Here is a 22,958-nt window from a genome sequence, read left to right as displayed (position 1 = left end):
CAAATTGCGCTCATTTGAAAAGATTTGTGGACTAAAGGCAGAAACTATTGATTTTTAGCACATTTGAATTATTCTACCAAAAAGGAAACATAATTAGCTCTTCAAATTCCCTTACGGAGGCAGGATATAAATAAAGTCTAAATGTAGTCAATAGTGAGTTTTAGACCCTCAGTCACTGACCAAGCTGCGTCTTCTTCCATTCTTGGTGATTCTCAGGTATCTTTTGTTCTCTCTGTCTCTCTGCCTTACTTTAAGAAAGTATAAAATTAGCTCATTCAAATTCACATGAAGGATTGAAACAGCTTTAAATAGTATCCTTCTTCTGTTTGCATTTTAAGGAAGTCAAGTCATAACTAGAACAAATGAACCTTAAGAAAAGCCCAATTTGAGGAGGGGCAGCCCTCACGAGCTCTCACACCTCAGTTGTCCATGTGTAAGGCACACCCTGTCCCCGAGGGACACATGGTTGGAAGTGTTAGAAACTGTCCCCTGTAGTAGGTGTCCTACTCTGTGGCATAGGCTAGCATTTTACACTAATCAAATAGTTCAGTCAATAAAGTCGATATTTATAATAGGAATATGGAATTAAAATAAGATGGAATAAACTTCATCAAGTCATTGCAGTTATTTAAAATCCTTCTTGGGTTATGAAGATTCTTTGGATCTTGAATGACCTCAGGATTCTCTTTAGTTGGACATTCTTGCTGACGTGAACTAAATAGAGTTTTATTAACTATCAAAAATTAAGAGTTGATTGCTTAGTAATTCTGCCAGAAATATTGAGCATTGCTTGGCTTTCCTGTCCTCTCTTTACAGTTGCTGGAGGGCAGTGACCTGTTGTACCCATGTGGTCCCACTTAGCCCGGATGTTCGAGTGCGTTGAACTTCTTGGATGTGTAGATTGCTTCTCAGTAAATTTTGGAAGTTTTTAGTTATTATTTCTTCTAATGTTTTTTTCTCTCTCCCCTCCTTCTGGTACTCCCGTTATCCATATGTTGGTGTACTCAAGATGACCTACATTTCTCTGAGGCTGTGTTGATACATCTTCATCTTTTCCCCTCTATTCTTCAGCTTGCACCTCTCTAGTAATCTATTTTCAAGTTCCCTATTTCTCCTTCTACCAATTAAATCTACTGCTAAGCCCCTCTAGTGAATTTTTCATTTCAGCTATGCTTTTCAACTCCAGAATTTCCATTTGTTTCTTTTCTTCAGCTCCTGTCTCTTTATGGATTTTATATATTTAAAGGCACATTTTCATCATACTTTCCTTTACTAGTTTAAGTATGGTTTTCTGGAACAGTTTAATCCATTTACATTTAAAGTAATTAATGACTAATGCAGGATTTTCTTTTGCCATTTAGCTATTTGGCTTTGTAAGTCTCATACTTTTTGTCCTTCAGTTCTTCCATTAATGCCTACTTTCATAATTATTTGATTTTTTTGTTGAGTGCCATTTTGAGAAAGTTCTCAATCTTTCAGTGCGTATTTTTCAGGTATTTTCTTTGTGGTTGCCACAGGGCTTAAATCTAACATCCTGTATTGATAATAATCAGGTTTGATTTGATACCAACTTAACTTCAATATCATATGCATATGCTATTCCTATGTCCTTCCATCTCCCCACTTTTTTGTTGTGCTTTTACATATTTTATCTTTATACATTGTATGTCCAAACCATAGATTTATCAATATCTTCTTTTGACATTTGACTTTTAGAAAGTGTAAGAAGTAAAAATGAGTTGCATACCAAAAAATACTGGCCTGAATAAGTAAAACCCTATGGTTCCCCCAGCAGAGGTCCTTGTTTCCCTATGCCATGCTCAGCCACCGTAGTCTGAAGAATCCCATTAGCACTGCGTACAGGATGCGCCTAGTGGTGACAAGCCTCCTTAGCTTTAGTTTTTTATTTCCGTCATCTTGTCTTCAAGCTCACTGATTCTTTCTTCTGACACAGGTTTCTTCTGCTGTTGAACCTCTCTTCATTTCACTCATGGCAATCTTCATCTCTACTATTTCTATTTGGTTCTTTTTAAAAATTTCTCTTTATTTAGATTCTTATATTACTCATTCGTCATTTTCCTGATATCCTTTAGTTCTTTCTCCGTGTTTTCCTGTATCTCCTTGAACGTTCTGAAGATAAATTTTTTGGAAGTATTTCTCTGGATGGCCAAAGCCTGGTCTTCATCGATGGTTTCTGGATTTTTACCTTCTTCTGGATGGGTCCTCATTTATTGTTTCTTTGTTTTCTAATCTTTTGTTGCTCACTCTACATTTTGCATTTTAATGTGTTAACTCTGGGATTTAGTCCCTGATATGTCTGTTCCTTAAGTTTGCATCTAGATAGTGATGTCAGAGATTTCCTTGAATGCCAGGAGTTAACAAAAACAAACAAATGCAGAAAGACATCTTTTGTAGACTTTCCAAACCTATGCTGTGCCGACTGGTGCTCCCTTCAGAGCTTAGCTCTCTGGCCAAGATCAGCCTGAGATGAAAGTGAAGTGCAGTCATCTCTGTCTTTATGAGCCTGTGTCTTGTCCTGAGATGGTGCTTACTCATGGCCTTAGGAATTCCCCAATTTAAAGGAGTTTGAATGCCTCTCTCTCTCCTCCCTGCAAAATAGAGTCCCCTCCCCACATCCGTTGTACTCTTTGTATGTCTTCAAACCGATAACCCTTTGCTCCAGGACACCTTGACTTAATTGCTTCTTACATTGCTTTAGCTGTCCAAAGGCAAGTTCTAGGAGGGTGACCAGAGAAGAGTCTCCAGGTACAGTCTTTCAGGCTGCCACCCATTAGGTTGGTCCTGACATACAAGCACCCCCTCTGTGCATAGGGGTTACTCTTCCAAAATAGGGCCAGGGGCCCACAATGGCAGTGCAGAAAGGCTCCACACTGCAATTGGGAAGGGTGCAGCAGGGGCCAGCAACAGTGCTACGAGTTTTACCTACTATTTTTTAAGGCTGCATTTTCTTGATTTGGCATTTGCCTGATTACTGCAACCTTGAAGTCTTTTCTGGAATTTTGAGGAAGATGGCTCTGCCAGTTTTGTCAGTTGCTCCAAGATTCTGTGAGGGAGCAGCACCCTGGAGTGCCTTACCCTGCCATCTGGGTTCCTCTTGACTCTTTGACATGGCTGAAATGTTTCCCAGTAATAATAATAAAAGATGATAAGAAAAATGGTCCAGGGTTAAGACTTAGGAAACAATCAAAGAACACTTAGAAAAGCCCAAGTAGTCAGTTAATAGAATGAGGATTTTGTCCTTTAGAATTGAAAACGTCACTAGTGTTTTAATATAATGAGGTATGCAATGTTCTAAGGAGATTTTTCCACCATGAGGTATGAATCAAGTAATGAAAGGAGCTTAAGAGTGACACCTTGGCAAAGTCCCACAGGTCAATCACTGAACTTCCTTTATCTCTATTGCCTCCTGATTTCACCACACTCGAACAGGTATCATATTTCCTGTATTGTGATTAGATATTTGGGTAACTATGAGAAAAACATAAGTAGTCACAGTGGACCTTCTTTCACTGGGACAAAGCTTAAGTGAAGAAAGCGGGGTACTGCTTTGGCAAGACTTTCCTAATCGGTGTCAACAGAAAATGGCAGAACACACACAGACTAGCTGTAGATTCTGAGAAATTAATGATCAAATAAGAGGCAACTAGGGCAAAGGAGGGGGCTGTGAAGGTAAATAGGGTTTCAAGAAAGTGAGGATGTAGCTTTCCATGAAATAGAGGTGGAAGGAGAGAGAGGGGAGAGAGAGAGAAGGAAAGGAGGAGGAGGAGGAGAAGGAAGAAGGAGGAGGTGGGAGGGGAAAGGAGGAGAGAGACAAGCAAGAGACATGCCTGAGTCTGTCTCAAATGTTCCAAAACCTCTCTTAAAAGGGTTGGTACTTTTTATCTAAGAATAAGATGGGACTTCAAACAGCTAGACTTAGCAAATAACTGGACAGTCACATAAATCTAAATTTTGCCAAATCAGAACAAAGCCACAAAACCAAAAGGGTATTATTCTATTGAGCATGCCTTCTCTAGGGGGCATTCCAAACGTTATCTACACATTGATTTTCCTTATACTAGCATATTATTATTAATATTAGTATCTAATTATTTTATATGCATATATATATAAATTTGTTTAGTTATTACAACAACCCTGTGAGTTGTCTTTATCCCCATTTTATAGATGGGTTAACTGAGGCAGAAAGAACTTGGATAATCACTTGGATTATTGCATATAGCTGATGGGAGATAGAGTGGGTTTTGAACCTAGGCAAACTGGTTCTAGAGTCAAGTTCTTAGCCTGAATGATAACTTCCTCAAGTCCTCAGAAAGGCAAGTGAGCGAGCATGCCCTGTACAAAAATCAGGGCTAAAGGCTGGGACCCCAAGATCGTTTTCCATTCTCTGGGCAGTGTCAGTGTGGAGTTTATGAGTCTAAAGTTGCCAAACTTTGAGATGAGGAGGAGTCACACTTATTCTGCTCTATGCTTACTGTGTCTCCTACACATACTTGCAACTGAGGCAGAGTGACAGAGTGGACTCAAACCCTGAGCCCTCAGACTTGATGGTTTTTAGCTTGGCCCTGCCCTATAATACTTGATCCTGAGGGTGCAGAAAGACACAGCATTGTGTTAGCTTCTTTCCATGAACATATCATTTAATACTCCTCAAAGCCATGGGCATGGGATTCCCTCCTTTTAATAGCATAATAAACTAAATTTTAGAGTTTAGTAAATAACTAGAATGACACTCCCTGGTGGCGCTCACATTTGTTCCCCATTTTGTATGTTTCCAAGTTCCAATTATTTTCCATCACACCTCACAAAAGTCCTTGTCTCTCCGTGGGTCTAAAAATTCCTCAATTATATCGCACCAGTTGGCTTAGATTACCTCCAAAGTGCCAGTTCTTGGATTTTAAGACACTTTTAATCCCAGAGCCAGACCGACATCTCTGCCCAAGACCCCAGCGGTCGGAACGCCCAGCTCTCTTGTGTATCGCTGGCAGAGCAAGCACAGTGCTGACAACACAGCAGGGCAGTTAAACAGCGTTAAAAATTCGCATTAGACTTGAGAGACTCTCTGGTTAATATATGAAGAGTCCCTCCCTCCTCGTTGTTTTCTTAGATTAAAATTTTTGCCAGCATTCCAAAGGCACGCATTCACTCCTGTGCAGGGGCCTGGTAATGAGAGGGAGTGCCGCTTTGGAGTCAAGCTCTGCCAAGTTTAATACTAAAAGTAGGTGAATGAGATTTGACTGCCTCCTAAATTGAATGTCTGTGGAATTTCTTGGACCTGAAACAGAGCCCAGAACAAAGTCTGTATAGTAACATTCACTAGGTGTCAGTGTTTGACAAACTGTCTTGCCAGCATCATTAGTAGAATGTTCATTTTGGCACAAATTGTCTATGGAAAATGCAATTAGGAAAAAGTTGTGCAAGTACCAATTAGAAACTGAATAACCCGCCTCATTCCTTTTATTCAGATTATGCTTGGAGACGAAGCTGAAATGAAGTTCTTTAGAAGGAGCTTGCAGTCAGACACGGTAGTCTCTGAAGTACATTGTCAGGGGTAGGGATCAGAAAGTGCCGGCAAGAGTTTGTTCTGGTGCTTTCTTGCCTCCTCATTCTGCCACTTTCTTCCCTCTTCGGACTCCCTTCCGTGGCCGCCATGGGCATTGGACCTGGGCCTCTTGCCCTGGTCTTATAACCCCAATGCAGGAGACATAAAGACCCTTCCAAAGAGCGACACTTCAACATGAATTTGGTCTTGTCTCAAAACACTGCCTCATTTGGAACGTTGTCTGCCCCATTTGTGATTGTTAAAGTACCAACAAAATTCATTTGTTCATTCATTGCGTCAGCAACAACTTACTGAATACTTACTATGTGCCAGATATTGTTCCAGGTACAGCAGAAAGAATAGTAACCAAAAGCAGGAAATAAACAGAAGAGTAAGCTATATAGTATGTTAAATGGTTTTAAAGTCTGTGGAAATTACAAAGGGAAAGGAGAGGGTGAGGTCCTTGTGTGGAAAGTGGCTACACATCTATTATGGTGGAAGACATTAGTGGGTGCATGAAGAAAAACCTGAAAGAGGGGAGGGGGTAATACCCTCCCAGGAACAGCATCTGAGCAGAGGAATTAGCAAAAGTAAATGCCTAGAAGCATGAATGTGCCCAATGGGTTCAAAAAAGCAAAAAGAAGCAAAAATGTCAGTGAGGCTGGAAGGTAGTAGGAAATTAGATAGAGAAGTAAAGGGAAGAGAAGTGTACACAATGTAGAGGCCGTGGCTGTTGTAGAATGGGCATTGACTCTGGGAGGTACTGGGGCATTTTAAGGAGAAGAGTGATATGAGATCTACATAGGTTTAGATAATGGCCCCGCTGAGGACCTGCTCCAGTGGTTGTGAAGGTAGTTGCGGACAGACCAATGGAGAAAACTATTATGATAGTCCTGGTGAGATGGAGGTGCAGAGAGATGAAAAGATCCAGGGTATATTTTGGATGTGTAGATTACATGGCTTGCTAATGGATTGTCTCTGGGGTTTGGGAAAAGAAAAGAGTCAATGTGATTCAGAAGATGTTGATTTGAGCAAGTGATATTGCCAACTCCTAAGATGGAAAAGACCTTGCCAGAAAAGCACAAAACAATTTGGTTAGGGGAATGGAGTAATTTTGGCCTTGACTTGCAAATTTCCATCTGCCTCTTAGTTATTCAAAAGATGATATTTAGGACAAAGTTTGGTCCACAAGTGCAGAGGTCAGGGAAATGGTCCAGGCTGGGGATATAAATTTGGGAATTGTCAGTGCATAGGAATTTGAAAACTTGAGGTAGGATGAAATCACCAATGAAGGGAGTGTAGACATGGAACAGAAAAGGCACACATTAGAGATTGGTATAATGGGGCAGAACCAGCAAAATAAACTTAGAATAAATGGCCAGGGATACAGGAACCTGCCCTGGAAACCAAGAGAAAGAGTGCTGAGGGAAGGCTGTGCATCAAGATGTAGAGTGGACAACTCCAACTGGGAGATGAGAAAAGAGTGTCTAGAGCATAAGTGAGGTACCTTCCAGAACCACCCTTTTATTATATTTGAGTGATTCAACATGTGAGACCCTTTGCTAGCATTTGGAAATAAAAATATGACCTGTATCTTGCTGACTGTTGCTTCATTTCCTCCTGTGCAATTCAGCTAATTTTATTCCTCCTTTCAACCAGATCCATGTCATTGTGTGTACATGTGTGGCACACACCTGCGTACACCCGTATACACACGGTTGTCCCTGGGGATTGGCCTGCAGGTTGTGGACAAGTCCCGAGAGCTGCCACAAGGTACATGCCCTCTTCTCTCATCCATGGTGACATTGCTTCTGTTGCATCCAGCCTCATAGGTGAGCCTCTGGTGTGTTAGGATTCCTCAGATATTAGAGACCAAAACATAATAGAAGAGGGGGAATATAATATTATTATGGTTAAGCATTCAATTTTTGTCTATTAATTCATGCTATCGTTACTTCTCACAAAACATGCTAAGGCAAAATATTTGTTTGCTGCTGCTGCTTCTTTATTTTTGTATGTTTCTTTTTTGTTGTTGTTATATGACCAAATTGTGAGTGAATATTTTTACCAAAGGTTTATGGTAAAAATAGAAGCAATTTAATTCAATTAAAAATGTGCTACAGGAGCCAAGTTGAAAGAGCTCTCAATGGCCAAATTGTAAACAGTTGAAGAACAGAATAAGTGACAATAGTATTGGATTATAACCCATAGAATGAAATAAATATCCATCAGTCTGTACTAATACAAATCACCAACCTAATAAATGAATAAATACTGTGGCTTTGTGTTACATAAATGGTACTGAGAAATAATTCTTCTGTTTCTTGCATTTTTTATTTAACTTGTAATTTGAAAGATGTACATAAATCTGGTTCATATTTCAGCAGTTTACTTATCCCGTGCTTAGGGATAAACACCTAGGTTTCCTTCAATTTCCCACTAGCACCAACTATGCTACAAAAGCATCCTTATGCCCAACTCTTATCAGGAGATGAGAATTTCTCTGAGATCCAGATGTAAGAGGAGAATCTCTGAGTCACAGAACAAACACATACTTAATCTTAATAAACATGTCCAGACTACTTTTCAGGATTGATGTACCAGATTATACATTCACAAAAAACATACAAGCTTTCCATCTCTCCACATTTTTGCCAACACTTGATCCTATCCTGTCCAGTTTTTGTAATTCTGTAGGTGCCATATTAGTTCCTCCTTGCTGCTGCAATAAAATAACAAGCCCAGCTGCTTCCATATTCAAAGCAATATTCAAAGTAATATAGTCTCTTCAAATCTCTCTCTCTAATCCTCTCATTTCCCAATAATAAAGACTCTTCCAATTAAATTGGACGCACCAAATAATCCAAAATAATCTTCCATCTCAGGAGACTTAAATCCATCTGCCATGTAACATATTCATAAATTCTGTGAATTAGGATGCAGATTTGTTTTGGGGGGGCCATCAGCCTGACTACCACAAGTTTATAGTTTTTAACACCTTCTAGAAGAAGCAAAAAATTATATAAGGGTCATATTTCACATCAAATGCTATGTGAGCTTTATTTTATTTTACTAACACACTGCATTGTCAAAGAACATGCATTTGCTGTATTATGATACCAGAGGGTAAATACAGAAAAACTTGCAAATGTATTGACTTTTCGAACTAAAACAAGACTACATCAATGAGATTTTAAATAAATCCACAGGTTCATAAACCCCAGACTTACAGATAATGAAGTAGAAATGCATGCTTTGTACCTTCATCTAGCCCATAAGATACACATTGAATTAAAGATTTCCTTATTTGTTGTATGTTGAAATTCAATATCATTAAGCAGATATAAAATCTACACGTATTCCGCAAATTATATTGCAGATTTGTGGTTTCATCCCTGCAAACAAAATTGCGTGCAAAATGTGCATGCAGAACTTTATAAGAGTACAGAGCTTTCTAGACAGTAGAAAATTACAGGTCAGAAATTAGAACCTGAGAAAGAAAACAACCTAGAGCATCAGTTTTCTTTTCTCCCCGACCTCTTAAAAAAAAACCTCCTTAAAAAAGAGCTCTTATTGCTCACCAACTTATAACAAACTTATAACAAACTTAAAGCCCAAGTCTCTCCTTAAAGCAGGAGGGAGAGATTCCCGAAATAGGCCCGTGCATCCCCTGTGCAGAAGGGCGGGGCATCTCTGTGGTGTCTTAGGGCTTAAGGATCACAGTTTGACCAGTAATTTAGAGGGCAAACTCTCAAAATAATGAAATTAACAAAGAAATTTTTGTGCATGCAGTGAACCCAGATGGGAGGAAGGAGACCTGTCAGTTGTTTTTGAGATAAAGGAACATCCTGCTCACAATGGGAAATCTGGGAGATATGTCACCTAAAATAGTAACTAAGATGAAGAAAGGTTAACTTCCAGTAAGGTGAACTGTGTAACTAGCAACAGCTTTATAACTGGCTTTTGGACACAGTAGGTGAATTTGGAGAGGAAGCTCCATATTGTCTATTTTAGGAAATATGTTCTAACATAGATAAATATTGAACATTAATTACAAAGTTCTAATGAATGCGTTAGAATGCATGTTGCAGCCAATATGGCAGTGCATATTGTCTGTTTCATTTAGTCACTTTGTCAGCCTCCTGTTGATAGCACTAAAAGCTCCCATTTCTCACTAGCTAAATCCTTCTCTTTCATCATCCCTGCATTTCACCCACCCCCATCCCATCCCAGCAAACCTACATCCAAATACGTGCCCTGCCATACACAGCATCTCTGTTGTCTGTCCATTGTTCTATTTAATTTAAATTCGAAGTAAAGCTTTTTTTGGTAATTTCTTTCAAGTCTATTCTTAATACCCATGAAGCTACAATGTTTATATGGTCTTCTTAATTAAATCTGCCAGTTCCCAGTTGGTAAAAATGACAAGGAATTGGCAAAGTTTTCAATCCCTAGCTGGAGTTGATGGATTGTTTTCTATTTTAAGCATTCAATTTAGAAACATTTCTTAGGCAGTTTGGCTGTTTGTAAAAAACATTAACATACTCTCTTCTCTGTTTTTAGTCATTGCCTTGTATCCATCTGTCAAGGGGGTCCTATGCTGTTGTTTTTCTAACAACTCTTCAAATGTTGACATTTAACCAACAAGCCTCAATCATGGTTTCATTTGGCTTCACTTGCCTTTAATGCTATAAATTGACTTAAAGCTTTTGACTGTAGATGGGTACTACACATAATTGGCTGCTGATACGGAAATTAGAAGGTGAATTAGCCAGGTACAGCCATGAAAACTAGATTAGAGAATAAAATGAGTGAAAGATTGGCTTGAGCACATTAGAATACAGCCAAAGTATAATTCATATGGAACAGATTGGACCAGTAATCTGGAATCTCAGTTGGTGGTTTGGCTGCTAAAAGAAGCTCACATGAGGTAAAAATGCTCATTTAACCCCTCCTTTCATAACCCAGGAAGATTGTCTTTAGGAGCCAGGCATTGGGTAAGAAAATAGGCACCATGGTGAGCAGAAAGCTTGGCTTATAGTTCCACGTGGATTTCCCCAGCTGAACTGGGAATGCTACGGCCACATGTATTGAGAAGCCAGAAGCCATCCTCTTGCATGACATTAGCCGAGCTCCTAAATATTGTGTCATGGTCTGGAAGTGAATAAGAGCAAAAGGCACAGTGAGCTTCATCCTAGATCCTTTATTCATTCACTCAAAAATGTTTACTGAGCTGAGCGCCTATTTCGGGCGCTCTTTGGACCCTCAGGATGCCGAAGGGAACAAGACTAGTTCCTCACTCTCGTGGAGCTCACAGCCCAGCCAGAAGTATAGTCGTAAAAAACACAGCAGAACATTGCATGGGGCTTTACCTACTGGGTGGGAATTTTGGCTGATGCTTAGGAGGTGACTACTGATATTCTAAAGAGAAGTGTTTGGCTGGCAAACACTTGGTGTAGGCAAGCACATAATATAGAATTTGTATCTATGAAACCATTTACTTCAAAGTTAATAAGACATTCAAATGTCTTAGAATGGCCTAAACTTTTCAAATGTGTGCACTTCATGACATTCAAAGAGGATAATTTCTATCAATATGTACTCAAGTGGGGTCATTTGTCAAACTGACTGTACATATCTAGGTGGAACATTATCTGTCTTGTTAAATTTCTCCCAATGCCGTATTTTCAAGACAGCCATAAAATGCTTTCATTGTATGTCCCAGAAAGAGACAATGGCCAAAAGACTATCATTGCATTTGGACCTAATATGTTTTTCTGTGAGCACATAGTGGGGCTTAAGAGTCCATGGGAGACTGGGCCTATACAAAAATGCCTGGGAATTTGGAGGATATTTCCATTCTGTTCACTCTGCCTTCCATGTAGCATATGTCTTAGGGAAAGAGGCAGTGGTACTGATTGACTGTGTAAATTGGAGGCAGACTTCTCATAAATGAAAAGATTAATTTAAAATAGTCAGATTGTTGAGGTTAAGGATATCAGCTCTGACTTCTAAATTCTTAGGCTTAAAATATGACTTATGAGATAGGGGACCTTAGGTAAATAAATTCTGTTCTCTGTGATCCAGCTTGCTGATTTGTAAATAGAGAAAATAGTGCTACTCTCATAGAATTATTGTGAGGGATAAATAAAAAGCATATTAGGAAATGAGTGTCAACTAGGCATTCTGTAAGTTCAATTATGTATATTTATATACATATGCTTACATATGTATCTATATACTAGTATATATGTGTGTATATTTATGTATACTTAAATCTAGTATATAAACATATATGAACACACATATGCATATATATTCATATATCCATATATGTATATTCACAGTATTTATAGTGTATATATGTACACTATAATGGATGTTAGTATTTATACATCAAAATTCTATTTTCTAACCAAAATAAAATTTTTATTTTGTCTTCCATTGTTCTTTAGAATGTATTTGGTAGAATGGCATTTTCTTGGTTAATATCTTTCTCTCTGAGCAAAGAGAAAACTCCTTTGCTCATTGTAAGTCCCAACGAGGCTTCAATTAAGGTATTAGAGAATATACACCCACACAATGTCATCAAAACACTGCATTTGACTAATCATCAAATTTTCTCCCTGGCTGCAATAGGGAGAGTGCCCTCCTTCTTTACCTAGCATTTCTCTTTCCCCAACCGACTCTCTGACCAGGGTTTTCTGATCTTTTCAGGATTTATCTTTGAGGGTTAGGAGAGAAGGGGAGGACAAAGGGGAGAGAGATAGGCTTAGGAGGAAAGGGAGTGCTACATTGTGAGTGCATTTGCCACCTGCATCAGTGGAGCCCCTGCCGACCAGGTATCAGGTATACAATTGGTGTCACCTTAGATTGGAGGCTAAGGCTCACCTCCTGAAATGGTATGCAGTGTTTTTCTTGTATGAGAATATGTATATTCCTAGGGAGTCCTGGATCCATACTTTTCACTCTATCCCAGAGAAGAGCCACTGTTGTACATAGGGACCACAGCATTCACTGAAAGCCAGTCTGATAGTCTTGGTGCCTATTTACCTGCTTAAGAGGAAGGCAGACCTCAAGCAGATCTGGTTCTTATCTGTAGAACAGACTATGGAGTTTACAAATACCCATTTCACAGGATAGGTATTAAAAGTAGAAATTATACAACTCATAAAAGAGTTACGCATTGTGCGTCTCCCTTGTAGCTGGTGCTGTTTTGTGTGTGTGGTAAAGGGACCTAGCAACCAGTAAGTATTAGCAATAGTAATTCCTGCCTCTCTCCCTCCTCCCCTACTGCTTCCTGCCATTCCAGGATCATTCACTCTCCTGACTGATCATCCTTAGGTGCCTAAGAACACCCTTCCAGTGTTTGCCCTAAGCTTTCTGAGGTTGTTTAGCAGGAAATCATTAAAGGGAAGCTCTTTACTTACCCAGGTATATTTGTACCAGTAAACGTGGGATAGAATGTCTAGGAACTGAAGTCATTCATTCTGAATCGCTCTGCTTCTCAGGAGTCATCATTTCTTTCCTTCTCAATTCATTCTTTCTTTCTTTTTTAACCAATTACAAGTATCTACTTAAACTATTTGTTCTCTTTTTCCCTATGATAACTACATTAACAGTACTTGGAAAATACAGAAAAATGACTTAGTCATTCCTTCCTAACAAACCTTGTGCATATGTGTGTGTCCTTTTCTAGCAGTGGTTGTAGATGTTCATCTCCTTAAATTACTTTAATCAGTGTACATGTGATTGTCATAACCATTTTCCTTATTTTTCCATAATGTTTATAATGGCTGCCTAACATTTGTTATGGCACATGATTTTGCCTTCCTCTACTTATGGCTACTTTGATTCTTCAATTTTTAGTCTGTTTCAGAAAATAACAGTGATAAGATTGTTATGCTTCTTTTCTGGATTGCTTTCTTCAGACTCAGTTCTTAGATGAGACATAGCTGCCAACTTTTCCCTATAGGAGTATTTTCTCTATGCCACCATTAGAAATCTCAAGTTCTCCAAACTTATGGTCTACCTTCAAGGGACTGCATGGATTTTCTGTGTTTATTAAGCTAAATATATCTGACCTGTACCATGAGGAGCTCCACTATTTTAAGACTTGTCCTCCCAGGAGCCATCCTGGCACTACTGCAGGAACCGTGGGAAGTGACCACTTCTGATTCTTGTTGGGGGGGAGGTTGGGGAGCAAATAGAGATGATAAGGAGACTCGTAAGCTCATAGGTGAGGATGTGTGAAGGAGGCAGGAAGGTCAGGGATGGATGGCAGTGGACAGCTCAGTTGATCTGTCTTTTCTCCCTGGCTCAGCCTTCACAGAAAGTTTGTTGAAGGAATTGAAAATGTGTGTCTCTTAGGAAAAAATATCCATAGTATGTTTATAAAAGATCACTCTGGCAAGCTCTTGGCAAGCATTAAGGGTCATGGCTGTCATCTTTGCCTATCCTTCAGAGTCCAGAGAAAATGACTGATGATAATGTTACCCATCTACTAGAGTTCAGTTTTCTCCATAAACACAGCTGTGTCGTGAGTTAAGCAAACTCACTATGTGAAAATTTGGATTGACTAAAAATAAACCGAAGATGATTATTTTCACCATAAAAGAATTCTGTGATTTAATAAGTATTCATCATGGAATTATTTCACACAGTGAGGTCCCTTCATGATCCTGCAATGCTATTCTGTATATGAGCATGTATTTTGCATGCAGACGTATTTAGGCCTCATCAATTGCATGCAAAAAGGTATAACCACACTGACAGTTCTCCTTTCTCTTTTACAAAGAATACTTTATATATTTCCCCAAATATAATAGTTTGAAGTTATTTTATTATTTAGATGAGAACTGAGATTTAAGCTAATTTTCCTCTTAAATTGATCCTTTAGAATAGGAAAAGAATTCCTATTATTTCAGTGTCAGTGTTTGTTAAAATAATTTTTTTTGGGGGGGGGAGGGGACCTAAATCACCGCTTTGGTGGATTGGAGTCAATTATTCCAGAAAATCATGTTGTTAATCTTAATCAGTTCCTGTGGGTCTGAGCCTTTTTTTTTTTTTTTTTTTTTTTTTTTTTACGTGGGCAGGCACCGGGAATCGAACCCGGGTCCTCGGGCATGATGGCAGGCAAGCACTCTTACCTGCTGAGCCACCATGGCCTGCCCTGAGCCATTTTTAAAGAGGATCTTTTGATGAGGTTACTTCAGTTAAGGTGGGCCCAGCCAGGTCAGGAAAGGTCTTAACTCTAATCCTGGAGACCTCACAGGGAAGGTCCCGGAGACAGAAGCAGGGGAGGCAGCCAAAGCTGGGAACTCTAGAGAGAAAGGTGAAGATGCCGCCACGTGTGTCGCTAAGGGAGAGAAAAGCCAAGGCCCGAGGCTAGCGGGCAGCCAGCCCCGGAATGCCGCAGTCTTTGGGGAGAAGCCATGCTCTTGCTGACACCTTGATTTTCGGACTTCTCCTGGCCTCAAAACCACAAGCCAATAAATATCCCTTGTTGAAGCCACACCCACTGTAGGGTATTTGTTTTAGGAACCAGGAAACTAAAACAAGGACCTAGAAAATAATAATAGAGATGTTATTTTAGTAAGGTTGTGGTTTGTAATCATGTTACCTATGCTTCCAACATCAAAAGGTGTAGCTCGTAGTCCTTCATGGAAAGGAAAATAGTGGTGAAGAAAGTGGGCTTTAATGTCAAAAAGGTTCGATGGAAAACCTGATTTTATCATTTTACAACGTATACTTAGGTATATGTTGGTACCAAAATTGTAGTAGTTAGGGTTCTCTAGGGAAACAGAACAGACAGAAAATATATATTATATATATTGTGAGATTTATTATAGGAATTGGCTTATGTGACTGTGGGGATAGGCAAATCCAAATTGCATAGGGTAGCCAGAGCCAAAGGCTGAGAATTCCGAAGAAGGTTTCCAGTGAACTCCCCAGGAGAAGCTCACTGGATGCAGTAGGAAACTCTTCCTTCCGACTGCTGACATCATCAGTTCTCCTTTTAAGACCTTCAAGTAACTGCGTGCATCTTCCCTCACTGTTGAAGGCTGTCTCTTTAGCTGATTGTAGAGGTAATCAGCTCTAGACACAATCACCTTATACCTTACTGATGATATAAATCCACAAAATAACCTCAGAGTATGATCAGGCCAGTGCTTGCTTGACCGAATAACTGGACATTATAACCTAGCCAAGTTGACGCATGAACTTACCATCGTAACATGTAGGTGTATATTGTATATGTCCCAGACGTCAAACTAGGAATATATAATTACTTGCCAGACTCTTAAGTGGATTTAAACTGACAGACGTTAGGAGGTGGAGGCAGATAATGAGCACAGGATTAGCAGCATCTACACTCTCAGTTTACATCGTGGGAGGGCCATCAAGAGATATTGTTGGGGTGCACGGGTAGTTCAGTGGTAGAACCCTCACCTGCCATGCAGGAGACCTGGGCTCGATTCCCAGTCCCTGCACTTCCCCCCAAAAACAAACAAACAAGCAAAAAAATTTCAACAAATGGTGCTGCAATAATGGAATGCTCTCACATGGAAAAATAATGAAATGTGACCCTGCCATCCAGCATACAAAAAAAGGAGATTGTCAAAAGTTGTTGGGACAAAAAGAATGATCATTTAAAGCCCCAAAAGGTAAAGCAAAAATACGTACATACATACATACATACATACTTAAAGTTGGGAAAATAGAGAGAAATGAGGCTTTATTGTAAAATCAAGGAAATAGTATAATGGAATAAGCATCATGTTTAAACTTGTTTGTGAAACGACATGGAGAACTGAAAACAGAAGAGCTTAGAAAGTGATTCCTTTGAGCAGTAGAAATGGGGTATATAGAATGTCGCTTTCAGCATAAGCCCTTTCCTGTTCAATTTTTAATGTATTTGTTTAATTCTTTACCGTGTACGTGTTTGAGTTTAACAAAAGCTTGTTCACAGATGCGAATGTGTACGTATTCTCATTGGAGCATTCAATAGCTCCCATCAACTTGAGAAAAAAATGCAAACCTCTTAGCATGAGCGCACGACCCAGACACAGCTTACCAGTCTCACCTCTTTCATCAGCTTCCAGTGTCCACCTGAAATCCAGCCGCCTGAGTAATCGCATTTCCTCCAGACTTGTCTTTTACTCTAGCAGAAAGTGCTGGTTCTTCTGCCTTTTTGCTCACCCATTCATTTTCTGCCTTTTCACTGCTCTGTTGTGTATCACAGGGAATCAACCCCTGCAAAACCTATTCCCCAGGCTCCCTTGCCTGGGCAGTGGGGGACAGGGATAGGAAGCTAGCATGTCAGAGAAGAGGAGAAACTAGGGTGTTTTTCTCCTAATGCCTGCTGCAGGCAGCCTCCCAGGCAGTGCTGCATGTCCTCTATGGTTGCAGTTCCCACTGAGCAGAATTCTGCATGCCTGTCTCCCCATCTGTAGTCCCAGTGGCTCCCATCCTGCCAGGTAGAACCACCTTGTCACTTCATCTCTCCAACCCTAGGGAGGGTAATGATTCTGCCGGTGTTAATCTCTGAACTGCTTCACTTTTTGGTACTCGTTTTATTAACTACATGAACACCTTTGCAAAGTGTTCTATCAAATTCCTCCTCTTCAACTACCCAGATTGGGTTCTGTCACCCAACCTGGGCTTGACTGATGAGCTTTGTTTGACCTGGAAGACTTGGATGTTGGGTGGCCACCTTTAGGAAGACTTCCTGGTTTGTGTTTGCAGCTCTTCCTCTGCTTCTAGAGCCCGCTAGGATCGTTGGTCCCCCTTATCATCACACTGCGTTGTGGCTTTCACTCTGTCTGCCTAACACAGTGTGCATTTCTCCGGGGCAGAGACCTGTTGTCTGTGAGTTGGATCGCTACTGTCTGGACTCAATGAGCACCCAATAAACAGTTCTTTAATGATGATCTTAGGACTATGGAAGATTTTTTTGTTTGTAAGATTGGCAATAGAGTAGAACCTCCATAACACAAATTTGACAGTTTTTTTTTTTAACATGGGCAGGCACCGGGAATCGAACCTGGGTCCTCTGGCATCGCAGGCAAGCATTCCTGCCTGCTGAGCCGCCGTGGCCCGCCCCATTTGGCAGTTCTTGAATCAAGTCTTAGGGTAACTCTTACAAATGTCCACTGCAGTATTCTAAAAGAGAACTGGACATTCTGCCTAGGATAGTGCCTTTCAAATTTTTTTCCACCATGACACCTGGTAAAATGTATACTTTATATAGATACTCAGTATTTAATGAACATAAGAATTTTGAATTATGCTTTTATTTCAGTTCTATGTTCATATATACACAAAATTTGATACTTTCTTATGTTTCCCATACTTTTCAACTCTGTTCTGTTCTGTTAAAAAAAGATTCTGGTTGAAGCCCATTAACTTGATTTCTCAATGATCTTATAGTTCACAAACTTTCAGTTGAAGAACCTGCCTTAGGTGAAAGAGGTAATTTTAATGACACAGAAGATATTTAATGATTCAGAAGGCTTATTTATGCTATACTCTTCCTCAATGTATACCTGAAATCTCACTCTGGAATATTGTCTTATGTTAGGAATTTAATTCTTCTTAATAATAATTACCATTCTCTTTAGAAAGTATAACATGCTAAGCTAATATCACACGTAATGAATATATATAAAAGAGTTTCAGATCCTTCTGTAAGGGTAGGATTTGATGAAGAGAATAAGGAAGACTGCTGAACACTTCAAAGGAAGGGGAAAGCTTTCCTAATTTGGGTACATATAGATGTTAAAGACTTAGGCTGAACATAATGTCTCTAGTTAATAATTTTGTCTCCAGAATTTGATTGCCTGAACAGTTAATATATGTTAAGTAGATTTTCCGACTGATAGGTTTTCATGTACCTTTCTTTTCAGATACTTATCTGCAAAGCTGATTTCAACTCATTGAACTCCTGTTTTATAGTTTGTAAATATACATACCCTTGACTTAAATGTTGTACTAAACAGGCTGGAAAATATCAAAATATTATGGTCTCATTGATAATATAACTTGACCCAGGTTTACCATCAGAATTTCCCCCATAGATTGGCAAGGCCCTATTCCATTTCTTTTTCCTGGTATATAGATAGTGTTTCTCTTATTAGACATTCATGCAGATGCAAAATTTTCTTTCCCAAAGTAAGTAACAAAAGACCATCACCAAGCCATCTGTGAGCAATTTCACATCTGAACTGCTAATCAAGGTCAAGAAGAAAGACACATAATAGGTGGCTCAGGGTCACAGCTATTGTTTGATATTACTAAAGGATCTTGGTATGTGGTCCCCAACAGGGCAGGAAAAAATGAATTTTATTGAGTCAGATGAAAACAAGCATTTTGTTCCAGGTTGTGTGTGTGCATTCCTTGTATTTGCCGAGGGCAGCCTCTGAAAAGGGAACCAAGTAAAGAGAAAGGAATAGTGACAGGAAGGAAAGAGAAAGGAAGGAAAGGGAGAACATGCATGAACATGTATTTACAGGGTTAAGTTTCTTTCTTTCTGGAGTTTAGACCTTACCAAAAACACACAAAACAGTAGTTGAGACTGGGTCCTATTCCAAGCCTAGAATCAGTTTATCCTTAAAAGGGACACCAAGGTGGGTGTTGGTCCGCTCACCAAGCACTGAGGTCTGTAATGCACAGTGTCGCACTAGAGGATGGGGAGATGGACGGATTGTCTAGATCCCTGCCCTCAAGAAGCTCGTGATCACAGCTGAGTGGCCCAAAGCAAGCAGATTAAAAGGTTTTTCAACTCCACTTTGGGGGAAAAGAGGGAGGAGCCCTCCTGGTCCTGCTTGTAAAGATAAAGAACAAAAGAAGAGAGTTGAAGTAACTAAAACAGCACTGGGCAAGAGTGACTTCAACTTTTCTCATTTAATTTGTCAAGGAACAAATGTTTTCCTTTTTATATTAAGGGTTGGGGATGGAGGGTGAGGTGAGAAACTATTGATGAGAACACGTTTTTATAACTGTACTATTAATTAAAGCCCATGGGTCAACTTAGGGTTCACTGATTGTGTAGTGTGGTGCGTGGATTTTTAAAAAATTTTTATTCTATTACCATATATACAAACTAACATTTCCCCTCTTTATGATATTCAGAGAAATATCTCAGTGCTGATATTTGCATTCACAATGCTGTGCTACTGTAATTTTCCTTCTTTCTTCTACTGATAGATGTTCGTAAGATACTGTGTATAGTGGCCCTAATGACAAATAGTAGTAATGTGCATTAGAATGATGGAGAGAAAAGGGAATAAGAGCAAAACTGAATTGCATTGAGATGTAGAGGAATTGATTAGGCTACTAAATGTAGTTGAGGAGAGGACCTATTGCATCAAATTATTTCTTTAGAAATATTGTTTTGTTAGTTATTTGTTTACTGACCATTTTGACTCTCAAGACTGAGGAATAGGCAATAGTGTTTGAAATGACACCAACTCTGCAAGGCTGCCTACAATTATATAGGTTGTCTGGTATTTTTACTAACTTTTAAATATGATTCCCATGAAGTCACATTAAAGATTCACATTCAAGATATTTTTGCTGGGCAGAAAGTGACCCCGCAAGATCTTGAATCTGAAAATTTAGGTTATGATAGAAGCTCCAGAAAAATCTCACTGTACTGTATATGCTAACAGACCACATGGCGTTAGGTCTAGCATGAGGAAAGCAGCTTGTTTTCTGTGTTCAGAATACCTTTTGAGTACTCTTTTTCTTTAGTAGAATATAAAAGACACTTATTTATCCATTGGAGGGCAGTGTTTCACAAATTTTAATTCTGTTGTCACCTGGGAAGCGTGAATGGTCAATGCCTTAAGACCACACGGAATGTCTTCATGTGAGTAAATTCCAAAACCACCTTGGACATGTTTGTTCATCCATATGGTGCTTTGGACCTAAGTGATCATAAATGCACAAAATATTTGCAGCATCAAACGGACACTGCTTTGGCTGTGTAATAAAATTTTAAGGCTTTGTATTCTGTGTTGGGCTTCAGAAACTCCATCTGGGTCTTCAACTCTTTCACTGACCCATCTAAATACTCCATCCATCCCCTTCTATTTTCTTATATTCTAGACACAGAGAGCAGCCTACAGCTCTTTTTACCATTATCAGACAAAGAAAACTAATGTATAAAGAAAGTTCTGGAAGGAAACCACACTGAGGCAGTCACGACTCTGGACAGAAAGTAGGTTTGAAAAAAGGTAAAGGAAAACTTACACTATTACTTTTCTCTATTTCTGAATAGTTTATACAAGAAGAATGATATTACATATATATATATAAGTGTGTGTGTGCATATATATATATATTTGGCATGGGCAGTTTCCAGGAATCGAATCCAGGTCTCCAGCATGGCAGGTGAGAATTCTGCCACTGAGTGTACATATATTTTTATGCCTGTATTATTTATATATTTTTTTTATACAAGATTGGATTGGGTGACGCTTTCCATTTCAAAAATTTGATTACTTGAGTTGAACGTGATACTATTTCCATTCCAAAGAAGTTGCTATAAAGCTGTCTTAGAGGGAAGACTTCTAAGCACAATGTTGGAATGGAAGCAGAAGCTACAAAACAGAGTGAATTTTGGCATTGATGGTTTTTACACTGTTGGTGCAGTTAGATAGTTGGGATGATTTTACAGTTTGTAGGCAGTAAGTCTCCAGTGAGAACAGATTGTTACTGCCCTCTAGTTCTACATAGAAAATGTTTTCTAACCTGGATTAAATTTAATACTTGAAACAGAAAATAATTTAGAGTTAAAGAAAAAAGAGTTCCTGAAATAAAAAAGAAAATAGTAACTTAAATGACCAAATGTTGACTTAATTTTGCTCATGTAGAGATAGTTATTGAGTATTCATTTTAGATTGCCTGTTAAAAAGGCTCATTACAAGGAACAATGATTCATTTTTGTGAACTCCTAAATTTGAGGATGTGAAGCCAAAATACTTTTCCCTGTTTACTACATTGATTTGCTCTTAGCCACTTCTGAAGTCTTTCCGCTTTTTTATTCAAGCTCCTAACTTCCTTAGTTTTTGATAAACTGGGGAACATTTAATGCCTGGAAATAAAGTGGGTTTCATGCAGCTTATTCTTTCTGAGCAGCTTCCTTTTCTAACCAAAGTATTTGGTCCTTCAGAGTCCTGTGTAGATAATAGGGCTGAAGGAGAGTCCCAAAATGAAAGCCATCTCTGGTCAAATAATTCAGCTATTTGAAGCATCCACAAAAGGTAGCCTGAATTACATGTAAGCGGTGGAGAAATACAATTAGAATCTTTTACACAATTGCAAAGTCATTCAACAATATTAACTTCACTCCCTCTTATGTCTCAAAACCAGAAGTAATGTGCAGTCTGTTTGGTGGGACAGAAATGGTGAGTGTAAATGGCCAAGAAGGAAATTTGTGCCTGGGAAATTCTGTGAGTTTGATGGCTTACAGTGGTATGAAATAACAAGTCTAGACTATATAAATTGAAACACCATTCTATGCTTTAGAATAATGGGAAGATCTGGAAATCTCATTTACCTAATCCATTTCAGGCCCATGCAAGCACCAAAAAGCTGATCTGCAGGACACTTGACATCATTATTCTCACTTCTGGATATTTGGATCCACATAATTAATTAGTTTACCCTTTTGAATAGGTCTTCTTTTTAAGCCCACATCAGTGCTCTTCAATGTCTTCTTAACTGGATAGCCTGGGGTGAATTGAAGCCGACTGAGTAAAGAATACCTCTGCTATTCATTTAGCTGACCTGAGTTTTATGTCAAACCTGTGCCAAGGTTGGGCGAGTCCCTCTCAAGGAAAGGAAAGAATTTTCTCTCTGCCAGGCCACAAGGTGGGGCATTAAGAGTGTATTGACATCTGGCAGCTTGGGAAATATATAAAAGCCTAAGAACTGAGTAAGAAGAGGAAATGGAGGCCATTTGGGGTTGACAAGTCGTTGGGCTTCTTCCAATGCACCCATTCTCACAGAGGCTTTTTAAAACATGACCACTTTCAAGTTCTAGTCCTGCCAGCTCTCATTCAAAGAAAATGACCTCGCCTATTGCCTCCCTGGAAATGGTGTCTCACTGGCATAAGCTGCCTCCTCTCCAGCTTCAAGCTTAACCTTACATTTACTAAGCCTTACCTCATTTCAAAAAGGACTGCCTCCACCATTTTTTTTAGCCTCTCAAGCTTTGGTCTTCATCCCATCCCATTCCATCCCTTTATATCCCTTCAGAAGCTATTTCATTTAACATAAAATCATACTCACATTTTTCACTTACAAAACCCCTCTTTGAGTCCCCATATCCCTAAGGTGCCATCAAGATTTTAATTCCTTGACAAAGTTCTTGCAAAAGTAGCCGACA

At 39.2% G+C, this 22,958-nt stretch overlaps 1 long non-coding RNA gene across 1 annotated transcript; it reads left to right on the top strand.

Annotated features, from left to right (window-relative positions):
• The first annotated feature begins 5,484 nt into the window (after positions 1–5,484).
• On the top strand, positions 5,485–20,796 carry LOC143664427 (uncharacterized). Its single transcript, XR_013166414.1, has 3 exons — positions 5,485–5,546; positions 7,223–7,395; positions 20,675–20,796. It is a non-coding gene; the product is annotated as an uncharacterized LOC143664427 (long non-coding RNA).
• Positions 20,797–22,958: the final 2,162 nt, after the last annotated feature.

Source organism: Tamandua tetradactyla, chromosome 20, assembly GCF_023851605.1.
Source record: "Tamandua tetradactyla isolate mTamTet1 chromosome 20, mTamTet1.pri, whole genome shotgun sequence".
NCBI classification, from domain to species: Eukaryota; Metazoa; Chordata; class Mammalia; order Pilosa; family Myrmecophagidae; genus Tamandua; species Tamandua tetradactyla.
The sequence above is the reverse complement of the archived record's forward strand: the minus strand, read 5'-3'. Positions and strand labels throughout refer to the sequence as shown.